The 12,911-nt window shown below is 45.1% G+C and overlaps 1 protein-coding gene across 1 annotated transcript in view; it reads right to left on the bottom strand.

Annotated features, from left to right (window-relative positions):
- Positions 1-12,911, bottom strand: part of LOC134958472 (G-protein coupled receptor 22-like) — a 383,837-nt gene that overhangs the window by 91,941 nt on the left and 278,985 nt on the right. Inside the window, exon 2 of the mRNA XM_063941117.1 lies at positions 9,822-9,999. The gene's annotated coding sequence lies outside the window, so the exon portion shown is untranslated. The remainder of the gene's footprint in view (positions 1-9,821; positions 10,000-12,911) is intronic.

The raw sequence follows: 12,911 nt of genomic DNA, 5'->3' as shown, positions 1-12,911 counted from the left end.
TGTCGGTATTTTGACCATGTCTGTATTTTGACTGTCGGTCAATGGCTGTCGGGATTATGACCGTCGGTAAATCAACTGCTACCCCATACACGCAATAGCCACTGCTCAATATTTTCAACATTATCCACGTTCTGCAAAATGAAAATTATACATAGGGGGAGATGCATCAACCCTCAGAGAGAAATAAAGTGCAGCAGTTGCCCAAATCAACCAATCAGTGTCATTTCAAAGACTGCGTTAGCTAAATGTCAGCTAGAAGTGGTTTGCTTTGGACAACTTCTCCACTTATCTCTCTCCAAAGCTTGATACATCTATCCCATAGTCTACAAATACATGACATTATTAACAAAAATAGAATTTAGATGATTCACTGCCAACACCCAGAATGTCTCTTATCCTCCCTAAACGCCTTTTACCTCAGATGTCATGCAAAACACCCTCCACGGGCGTAACACCCCCTTTATTACTGTAATTGATCATCAGGCCTTTCTAATGGGAAGGTTATTCATAGGTAATTATAAAAGGACATTACCTGTTGTTGTTTTTTTTTTTTTAACCAGAGTACGAACCTAACATTTATAAATGTGCCGTTTCCACCTCAAGTTGTTTTAAGCAATTGGATTTTTTGGTCGAGCCGTTCCTGAGTAAAGAGCACGACTTGAAATGAAGCGTTTAGGAACTGAGATTCCTGCTTAAACATCAATATCTGCTAACAGGTTGGAAGCTATTGATGAAGAAAGCATGGCTATTTTGGTTTATTTATGTGGATCCAAATATCACACATGAGCAACATTGCACGCTAACGAGCGCCGATTCTATTCTGCTCCGAGACGCCAGCCAATAGAACGGGAGAAAGAAAGAAGACATATTTGAAATGGAGCATAACAGTGACAAAGCATTGCAGTGTTATACTAGAAGGAGTCCGTGTCCACAGCTCCGTACCCCACCGGCACCCACCTCAGAAAAGAATGGTGCCAGCACATGTGCAAAATCCATAAAAACTTTAAACACTGTGCTGGAGATTTGGCGTATGTGCCATATTACCAGCATTACTGTATCATCAGTATCATCAACTGTTCTTGGTGATTTGCCGGAATAATGGCGTGGACAGGCAGGAGATAGGTACATGCAATGGGTGCAGTATAAGTTGTGTGGGCCCCGCATGGCTCAGGAGCCCACGTGTACCACTACAACCCACCCTGCATTCATTATAGATACACCACTGCAGTTGTCCATTTCATGCTGGGAGAGCAGCACTCTGCCGTGTCTTCTATGCTGCATACACTCCGGGCACTAAGACCCAGAGTCTCCAGGGAGGTGTGACCTCCATCCTGATGTGCTACTGCACATGTGCAGACTGCAGCCCTCTCTACTGTGTAGGAGTGTCGCTGTACTGCACACATGTACAATACTTCCTGTGGTGAGACACCTATAAGTTGCAATACCCTGTGTTTAATAAGGGTACAGGTCATTGGGTCGACTCAACTTAGGTCGACAGTCATTAGGTCGACCACTGAAGGTCGACATGGGCATTAGGTCAACATGTACTATGTCGACAGGTGAAAAGGTTGACATGAGTTTTTACACTTTTTGGTGTCGTTTTCTTCGTAAAGTGACAGGGAACCCCAATTAGTGCACGTCTCCTCGCATGGCTCGCGCGGGCAAGGTGCCTCACTACACTACCGCTTCAATCCACACAGGTTACTGTTCCAATCGCAGTCCACGTGGATCGTTAAGTATGGAAAAATAAAAATTTTTTGAAAAACTCATGTCGACCTTTTGGCCTGTCGACCTAATGACCATGTCGACCAATTGACCATGTCGGCCTAATGTACGTCGACCTTCAGTGGTCGATCTAATGACTGGCGACCTAAGCTGTATCGACTTAACGACTGTATCTATTTTAATACCATTGCTGTTAACCCCTGTATTACCACTGTGTTCCTGCATTATCTCTTCACAAAGTACAAGGGCCCTCATTCCGAGTTGATCGGTCGCATTGCAAATTTAGCAGAGTTACACACGCTAAGCCGCCGCCTACTGGGAGTGAATCTTAGCTTCTTAAAATTGCGACCGATGTATTCGCAATATTGCGATTACTAACTACTTAGCAGTTTCTGAGTAGCTCCAGACTTACTCTGCCTGTGCGATCATTTCAGTGCTTGTCGTTCCTGGTTGACGTCACAAACACACCCAGCGTTCGCCCAGGCACTCCCACCGTTTCCCCGGCCACTCCTGCGTTTTTTCCGGAAACGGTAGCGTTTTCAGCCACACGCCCCTGAAACGCCGTGTTTCCGCCCAGTAACACCCATTTCCTGTCAATCACATTACGATCGCCGGAGCGAAGAAAAAGCCGTGAGTAAAATTACTTTCTTCATAGTAAAGTTACTTGGCGCAGTCGCAGTGCGAACATTGCGCATGCGTACTAAGCGGATTTTCACTGCGATGCGATGAAAAATACCGAGCGAACAACTCGGAATGAGGGCCAAGGTAAGCGTCAAATAGTTAAAACTCTCCAGCTTGGAATTCTCTAGCTTTCTATGCAAGGGCAGAAAGCTCAATGAATAGAGTGTCTGACTGCAATGTCATAGGCAGCGGGTTAGAATCCTGGGCACATCAGCATCCCGAAATGTAATAAAGGACAGTGCGACTGAACAGCAGAGAGCTCTTAAGTCAAGTCCATGAATGCTGTATAGGTATTAGCGACAAAAGGGGTGGGGGTAGGAGACGGGCGGTCAGGAGATGTTGGGCTTCAAAAAGGGGGGAAGCTACAAATGAAAGTAATTAGATAATTCCTGACAAGTGCTGCCAACAGCGCCCCCTACCTTGCAGCCAGTGGCGGAGGTGTCACGTGCCTAGGGGAGCCACCTGCTGGGGGCAGCACGGGACCACCCTTTAGGTTCGAAGCCAGACAGGATAGCAGAGCGGCTGCTACGCTCCTTTGAAAACCTAAGCCTGGACGGGCTGCAATAGCAGCAGAGACACAACCAGCGGCAGCGGGGCTCCCACGGGCAGCAGTCGCCAAGCAGAAGAAGCAGGTATGGGGAAGATTTACCAAGGTAAAAAGGCCCGGCGCTTAGAAATAAGATGTTTGACCTAATGCAGCTGTTCAAGGGATAGTTAGTCCCTTAAGAATTTAGTGTAAAGGAAAAAATGTACAGCGCTAGAAAACTGGATATAAAATAATATATATGTTTTTTATTTTTTAACCTTAAAAAATCTAGTTGCAACTAGCAAGTAACATGAAATATTGGATAAAAATTGGTATAAATATGACCAGAAAAGGGCAAACACAGCACAGTAAAATGTTTGAAATATTACCACATAAGGAAGCCACACACAGTGTCCTATTTGTAATCCTTGGAAGAAATGCCACAGTCCAGGGGATAAAGGTGCCACTTGTTGTGAGTTATTTAGTCCATAAGGAGTAAGATGGAATGACCTTTAATAGCTTCTGGACGCTTGCAGTCCTGTATGAGAGCTTGGTCTTGTGCTCCTTTCTCGGACAGTAACAAGTTCCCCGTTAGAGATCGTAGGCGGACTTATAGGCGTATTCCAGGATAGATGTGGTATCTGTGATGACAGGCTCCTTGAAACCGACGCGTTTCGCTGTGTCAACAGCTTGATCAAGATACGGCCCTGCTTTACTCTACCTATCAAAAGCTAGGTACACACTTGCACAATCATATTTCAGATGCGATTCTTCCCAATCTAGGAGCCAATTCATGCATATACACCTTTACAATCTATCTTCCGATCCACAATCCTCATCTGTGAAAACCATGTGCTGAAAATATTAGGACGCTGCACCCACCGCTGCAGGAGCAGCGGCAGAATCAACAGAGAGGAAGGTTGAAAGTGCGCACACACCTCACATTTTGTCTGACATTGCACCATCGCTTCTGATGAATATTAGGAAGCTCAAAGAACCTGATCTTCAGATGCAATTAGTTTGGCAATAAAACTTGTGTGCACACTCTTTAGATATCTCATGAATGGGTTGAGAATCAGGAGAACCGTCCAGCGATTGCGCAAGTCTGTGTACCTATTTATCATTATACAGTTCCAGAATGTAGCAGTGTCTAATCGCTCAGTAACATCTGATAATGAAACAATTGTATAAGTTCTGTCTGCTTTGTAGCATTCAGGGCATAGATGATGCCTCTCTGGTGCCTCTCCCCACTGCACCAGTGTTTTGTGTTCACAGAGGGGGGGGGGGGGCAGGCGCAGATCCTGGCATCCAGTGAAACGCGTTTGTGATTAAAATATCACCGGGGATTACACTTGCTTTCATGTACAGATAAAAGGAAGAAAACTCAGCTGCTATTAAGCACCGGATCCAGGCGGAGTTGTCCTATGGCTAGGGCAAGAAGAAGAGAAAAAGTATTTTAAGTAACCCTTTCATTGCTGCCACTGACTGGGATGACGGAGGCGTTCTTTGCGTGAGGCCCCTTAATCACTGGGAGACGTGCAGATTGCTACCAATAAATAACGTCATTAGTGTCTGGAGTGCCGTAAACGTCTGTAAACGTAGCATTTGCTGTTGCATTAAGAGTTATTGGGGATAATTCAGATATGGTTGGAGATGGTTTGTGCGCCGCAATCAGACCCATTATGTTTGCGGGATATTATAACCAGACATTGCAGGAAATTGCCAGAGGACTTTAGAAGATCGCTGAAGTGCATTTGTATATTCAAAAGCCACCCAGAGATTGCTTATCACCCTTTAATGATGGATTATGAATGGCAAGAAGCTGAGGGGATTTAAAAATATCAGGGATGATTCAGGTTGGCGCTAATCAGTAGCAGCCAGTGGCAGTTGCAGAGGGGGCGGGGGGGTTTGCAGCAGCGCAGTCCAAAATTCAAATAGCAGAACCACACCTACTGCCAGTAAGCCCTGGCCGGCGATGTGTGGCAGCGTTTGGGGTGGCAGTTGGTGTGGCTCCTCTATTTGATTCCACCTATGGGAGTCTGGTTTGGTTGTGAGGGTGAAGCCCTGAAGTGCTGGGACGAGAGACTGGTGATGGTACGAAAGAAAATTGGACTGGGGAGCCTCAGAGAACTTACCATCGAGGAGAAATCACTTGTGCTGCGCAAAGAGATCCTTCCTGTTCTGCAGTACACTGCGCAGGCCTGGCCACCTCTGGTCATGGTCTGCAAGGCCAACACAAGGGCAGCGTTTCACTTCATCAGGGGCTCCAAGATGGACAGAGTTATGCGGTAAGTTATGTACAAGGAGCCCTTCAAAGGTAGAAAGGGAATAGCAGACATCCCCACCATGCAGGTGAGCCTTCTTTGTGTGTAACTACATCTGCAGGACTTTATGTGAGAACTTTAAAGACTCTGCAGGAAACTCCATGTCCCGTTTCTTCTTCCTACCCTTTTGTAGAGGGTCCTCATCTGGGACAAATGGGACAACTTCATCCCTTACATCTGGAACACTCCCTAATTCTACCTGGATGTTTCCAAGTTTGTGAGGGAGCACCAACTGGAGGGAGTTAATCCTGACTTGTGGAAACCTAAAACTATCCATAAGTTGATCAGAGTAAAGGACGCTATGGAACCTATTTCAGGGCTCCCTTCAGCAACTGCCAAACAGGTCTGGGAGAATGTGGCCTCCAAGAGGTTCACAAATAGACACAAAGACCTGTCATGGATGGCCATCCAAAGGGGTCTGCCATTCATGTCATTCATGCACTCCTGGAACCTGTGCAGGTACAGACATTGCCCCTGGTGCAGCATACATGAGGAAACATCTATGCACCTCTTTTGGGACTGTACCTACGCTTAGTTGTTGTTAGATGCCCTGGAACACGAACTTAGAGACCGTGCCAAGGAACTGTCTTACATACCACTTGGTACTTTATGGACTATTTCCTGGCACCCACACTAATGGGGCAATCCAGGAGGCCTGCCACCTTATGAACCGTGTAAGGACGCTTTGTGGCTTGTCAGGAATAGCCTCATACTGAGGAGGGAGAGGATGTCCATCCAGGACTGTTGCAGGCTGATTCACAGCCTGCTAAGACTCTATGCCATCATGGACAGTCCTGAGGAAGAAGAGGACTAAACCCCCTTTCTTCTGCCCCTCGCCCCTTGTTTGAACAGTTTAATGAGACTTGGAAAAGTGGCCCCTTTCCCCCTTTCACAATGTCTGTTGTTTTATTGATGTCTTTCTATTTATTCATTCACCCTCCTTTCTATTTATTCATTCACCCTCCTTTCTATTTATTCATTCACCCTCCTTTCTACTTATTCATTCACCCTCCTTTCTACTTATTCATTCACCCTCCTTTCTATTTATTCATTCACCCTCCTTTCTATTTATTCATTCACCCTCCTTTCTATTTATTCATTCACCCTCCTTTCTATTTATTCATTCACCCTACTTTCTATTTATTCATTCACCCTCCTGTCTATTTATTCATTCACCCTCCTTTCTTTCTATTTATTCATTCACCCTCCTTTCTATTTATTCATTCATCCTCCTTTCTATTTATTCATTCACCCTCCTTTCTATTTATTCATTCATCCTCCTTTCTATTTATTCATTCACCCTCCTCTTTCAATAAAGCTCTGGGATTGTGATTCCCCCTCCCTTACCCCTTTACCCTCCACACCCATAGCTTTATTAACTGTTGTATCTGTTTAAAGTTTATATGCGTAGTACATGACATGATTTGTAGGGTATGCTGGACTTATGCTGTAGTTCTGGAAATGTACTATACCGTATGCATTTGTATTGTGTTTGAGCTGTGCTGTGACACAGTGCTCATGTGTGTAATGTCTGTTTTTTGCTATCTTTATGCTAATAAAAGACTGCTTTCTCAATCAAAAGTTTTAATCCACCTCCGGAGTCGCCACTGGTAGCAGCTGCGACTTGTGTTGCAGACACTACTGCGAAATTATGCTAATGCCGCAGCCGATGGGTTGTCTATTGAGATGTCCACCGGCTGCAGATCTGATCCACTGCGGTGCGCACGTAGGCGCATCATCGAACGGACATCGGCCGCAGCAGTAGACGGTATTTGGCTGTGTCTTTCGATGCAGTACCTGACACCATCAAGCTCCCAACACACCTGCCGACTTAACTCCCCCCCCCCCCCCCCCCCCGTCACCACCCAGGCTCTCCATCTCCCGATCTGCATCTGCCATCTTTATATAGTTTAAAAAGTATTTTTTAAAATAATTAAATATTATGTGATATGGTGCCCATACACTTGTGAGATAATCGGTGCTGACCTTCGATTTCGACCTCATCTGTGAGCGAAATCGAAAGATTGTATGCACATTTTAGGTACCTTGAGAAGCGATGCGCGGGCACGCCGCTCGAATGCCGCGTCTCAAGATATTACGTGCTGCACTTCATATTTCTCGCATCGCAGTGCGATCGCATGTGGTTTTAAAACCACATGAGATATATCGCACTGCGATGTGCGACGGGCACCCGCCGGGAGCGGCCATAGGCCGCTCCCACTCGACGGTGACGTGCCCATCACGTGATTACCATGCGATCTATAGCATGATCGCATGGTAATCACTTTGGCAGTTCAGGTGTGATTTCATCGCACCTTAACTGCCAGTGCGATGCCCCGCGATGCCGCGTCGCGGGGCATCGCACAAGTGTATGGGCACCAATACACATCTGCAGAACGGATCTCCTCGCCAAAAACTGGGGGACACAGTGGGGTGGTGCGATCGCCTGTGATCTGACCATGTTAGTTAAGTGGTGAAAAGGTCAACAGTCAATAGGTCGACAGGGTTAAAAACTCAACATATAAAAGGTTAGCTGTGGCGAGCGGAGCAGAGCGAGCCACCGTGCCTGTAGCGTGGTGAGCGAAGCGAGCCTGCGGGGGGGACGCATTTCAACAAAGTAGTATCGAATGTGTTTAAAAACACAATTAATACCCCACCCCAAAAATTGCAACTTTTTTTGGGGTGCCGTTTTCCGAGGCAGGCTAACCAAGCCCCCAATAAGTGCTGGCGATTGAGGCAAATAGAATAGAACTGCGCAATAATTAGTGCCGCTAAGTGAATATCACCCTTCATTTACATGTAACGGAATTACATTGTAAATGTAGTCAGATTAGAGACATTAGTCTCCAATACCACTGCTACTAGGAATATTCTTACTTTCTGTTGCGCTATGACGATAACGCTTACTACTGTAAGTTACGCTACAAGATATCACTCTGTAAGCTGTCAGGAACTGATATTGTAATCATTTTAGGCTGTATTTCTGTATAAAGCTTCAGTATATCTCCTATGTCTCAGTCAAAGTAAAGTTTTAATTTTACGTAGCTGTGCACTTTTTTTTAATACCTAAGGGGAGGTGTATCAAGCCTTGTACAGGACAAGTGTAGAAGTTACCCAACCTATTAGCGTCTAGCATAGAATGTAATCTATTACTCAACGTTAAGGGGCTGCATAAATACGGCTCTACTTTAATACTTTGGATGGATGACAAGTAGCAGAAGCCCTTATTAACTGTACTGTATATGGGACAATACATTAAAAGAAAAAATATACAATATATTTTCAGCAAAGTTCTTCCCATAGAACTATATATTGTTAAATGTTTGCATTTGGTAGCCCTTGGTAGGACGGTCATTCTAGCTGGGCAGCCACAAAATTGGAAGAGTGCCCCCAGTGGTCAAACGATGAATGCTTGGACCCTTAGCTGGATGCAGCCAACAATAATTCTCTTAATATAACCGAATAGGTAAAAGATTTGTATTATCCAGCATAAAAATGCATATAAATAAGTCATGTATCACCGCATACTCTTTTAGTACCACAGTGTGGGTTGAATCGTAATTTATACACTGTGCATGCTGTGGAAGCCAATGGATGACCACACCTTCCAATCAGCACTATGGTGGTCATTCCGAGTTGATCGCTAGCTGCTTTCGTTCGCAGCGCAGCGATCAGGCAAAAAAACGGCACTTCTGCGCATGCGTATTGCGCGCAATGCGCACGCGTGACGTACTTTCACAACAGCCGATGCAGTTTCACACAAGGTCTAGCGACGCTTTTCAGTCGCACTGCCAGCCGCAGAGTGATTGACAGGAAGTGGGTGTTTCTGGGAGGTAACTGGCCGTTTTCGGGGAGTTTGTGGAAAAACGCAGGCGTTTCAGATACAAACGCAGGAGTGGCTGTCCAAACGCAGGGCGTGTTCGTGACGTCAAAACAGGAACTAAATAGTCTGCAGTGATCGCAAGCTAGGAGTAGGTCTGGAGCTTATTTTGTATCCGCTCTGCGATCCTTTCGTTCGCACTTCTGCTAAGCTAAGATACACTCCCAGAGGGCGGCGACTTAGCGTTTGCACGGGTGCTAAACCAGCTAGCGAGCGAACAACTCTGAATGAGGGCCTATATTATTAACAGAAATACTGGGCCAATGAGATTGAGACTCTGAAGAAGAGTGATCAAAATTTCCCATAAGCAAAAGCAGAGGTGTAGCGCATAGCAACCAATCAGAAACTAGCTATCATTTATCTTGTACAGTCTAGAAAAGGAGAGCTACAATCTGATTGGTTACTATGGGAAACACCTTCACTCATGCTTTTTAAAAGGTTTTGATAAATCTCCCTCTATGTAGGCTTAAAATTGCATTTCTTACCCTTTTTCATCACCTTTTATATATGTTTATGGCTTCTGCATTGGAAGAAATATTGTTGTAATTTTCTTATACCATAGCAAATGTTATAACGTCATCAGTAAGCAATATTTTCCAGGCTTTGCAGTCCTGTACGCACACAACACACGGAAAAAGGAAATATTAAATGAGGTCAACTTCCCATCTACAATGTATGGACTTACCTGAAGTTTTAGACACATTCATATGAATGGAAGTGAAATTCCAGGAAGAAGGAAGGTGGGCGCTGGGAATCGGACATACGTTATCAGTTAGGTTACACATGGTGGACACCGATCCTAACGGAACCAGTAGCCAGCAGCAGAAACATGGAGGCAATTCACAAACTCAGCAATAGGGGCCCTGCAAGACAGAAAAGATTGGTTGTCTCAGTATTGTGCATTATTTCCTGGGACAGCAGAGTTCTACTGTACTCAGATAAATCCGCATTGCACAGGGCAACAGTCCCTCAACTACATAAATACATCGCTATTGCGAACACTTTTTGTCCACTTCTGAAAACGGGGACACTTTTTAGATTTTGTTAATGGGTCTCTGGTAGAGATGACCGGGTTCGGTTTTACTTGGTTTTACTCGGATTTACTCGGTTCTCAAAACGGCGTCTTATTGGCTCACGGATGTCACGTGTTTTGGCTAGCCAATAAGAAAAATCCAGATAAAACCGAACTGGCGTTAATTCTGGCGTTACATCTCTAGTTTCTGGATAGTTTCTAGATCTCAAACCTACCACGCCTTGTGCCCCCTCCTTAAACATGTGACATCAGGACATCCCAAAGAGGTGCTTTTCCGTGATCCTCAACACAAGTCGAAGAAGGGTACCATAGGGTAATTTATAGTGCCACCTCCTTAGGACTTACATCCTGGGAGGCAGCACCGGTCACGCACCCCTCCCTACGGCTATGGCTCTATACACAATGGGGGAGCAAATATCTAATTGGTTGCTATGGACAACAAGTTTTCTTTAAAAAGTTTCCATAAACATCCCCCAGTCATTTAATCCGCATAGTGGGAGCCTCAGCCCCTTATTTACAGCTGAGCGGCAGAGGTTCTGTCTGTGATGAGATTGTTGTATTACAAGATTTACAGTAGAGAAATGAAAACAAACAGGGTAATAAAATGCAGGAAAACACAAGTAGAAATATGTGATGCAGAGTAGGAACAGATAGCGTGGGAACCTTCCTGCATGCTGCCAGGACGGCGGCATTTGTTTGATGTGTATTGAATTATAATTAGCGAAGTCTTGGAAGCATTTCCCAAGACAGAAACACAGAATGAACTGGTCTTAATTGCAATAACTGCATTAACCTAGATATTCCTTCTAAATAAGCATGTATTGATCCCATCAAGGCAGTGATTCTAAATATAAAATTGCTAAATAAACTAAGTTACAATGTAGTCAGAATATTTAATTGTTTAACTGTAAAATGTTAAAGAGGTTTCACACCATGGCAGAACTTCATACTGTGTGGTGGACAACTTCATACCACCCATCTGTCTGATGGACAACTGCATTCCGCCCAACCATCCGGTAGACAACGACATACCACACAAACATCCGGTGGAAAACTGCATGCTACCCAACCATCCGATGGACAACTGTATACCGCTCAACCATCCAGTGGACAATGGCATACCACCCAAACATCTGGTCGAAAACTGCATGCTACCCAACCATCCCATGGACAACTGTATACTGCTCAACCATCCAGTGGACAATGGCATACTACCCAAACATCTGATGGAAAACTGCATGCTACCCAACCATCCCATGGACAACTGTATACCGCTCAACCATCCAGTGGAAATTGGCATACCACCCAAACATCTGGTGGATAACTGCATACAGCCCAACCATCTGGTGGACAACTGTATACCGCCCAACCATCTGGTGGACAATGACATACTGCCCAACTATCCAGCAGACACTAGATATGGCCCAGCTGTCTAGTGAACAACATCATTCATACCGTCGAACAGTCTGGTGGACAACTTTATACCAGCTAACCATCTGTTGTACAACTACATACTGACAAAACCATCTGGTGGACAACTTCATACTGTCTGTCCGGTGGACAACATCACACTGCCAAATCATCAGGTGGCTAATTTTGATGATTTGAGGGTACCGTTCAGCAATTAGGACCTTCATTCCAATTTGTGTGTGTGTCAGAAGACCGGCGCCGGAACTCCGACACCGTTCACAATGCCGACATCGGAATCCTGACTGTTGGCATCCCAAATTTAAGTATGCCAGGACTGGTTAAGGATAGGCCTCAGAGGTGGGTGGGGCTGGGAGGGTTTTAGGTTTAGGCAGTATGGGGGTGGTTAGGGTTGGGCTGCAGTGGGGGAGGGCTAGGTTTAGGCTGCGGGGGGACGTGGGTTGCGGTTAGGCACTAAAAAGGGAGGGTTAGGGTAAGGCACTAAAGAGGGAGGACTAGGGTACAAGTGGGTAGAGTTAGGATTAGGTTGCAGGGCATGAGGGTTAGGTACAAGAGGGAGTGGTTAGGGTTAGGCTGCGGCAGGGAAAGGGTTAGGGTTAGGCTGCAGGTACAGAGGGTTAGGGGGCAAGGGAAAGACGGTTAGAATACTTACTTAGCAGGTGTCAGGATTTTGCACGTCAGGATGCCACTGTTGGTCTTCCGACCACCAGCATCCCGTACCCAACCCTGTAAAAGGGTACACACCACAAACTCCACATATATTATATGATCACTGATTTTGATATATATACAATGGTGGAATTAAGACGATTTTAGGGCTAGATTTAATAAAGCTTCTTGAGTTAAAAAGTGTTGATGTTGCTAAGAGCAACCAATCAGATCCTAGCTATCATTTTTAGAATGTACTGGATTAATGATAGCATCTGGTTGGTTGCTATAGGCAACACCTCCTGTAAGTCCTTGAGCCATTATTGTGGTCGGTCAGAGACAGCAAACACATAACAATTGCAGATCCATATTCAGGCTGCATTTTCCGCCAGGCGTTAGGAATGTGGCTACAGCGGCCCCTGCATGACCCACAAGAGAATGAGAATATAGTGGACTGTAAAACTGTTTAATTTCATCTTGCAGAATATAGACCGCAGAGTTCTCAGTACATACTGTATTTGTCCAATACTGCAAACTTGTATTAAGACTTAAAGTTTATATTAAATAATTCCTTCTGGTATAATCATTTAATCTTTATTTTTTTAGAATACGAGGAGTTGGGCTCGCCTCAGTGCACCACCGAGAAAGCGGGAGATGTCAGGATAA

This window comes from Pseudophryne corroboree, chromosome 9, assembly GCF_028390025.1.
Source record: "Pseudophryne corroboree isolate aPseCor3 chromosome 9, aPseCor3.hap2, whole genome shotgun sequence".
Lineage (NCBI taxonomy): Eukaryota > Metazoa > Chordata > Amphibia > Anura > Myobatrachidae > Pseudophryne > Pseudophryne corroboree.
The sequence above is the reverse complement of the archived record's forward strand: the minus strand, read 5'-3'. Positions and strand labels throughout refer to the sequence as shown.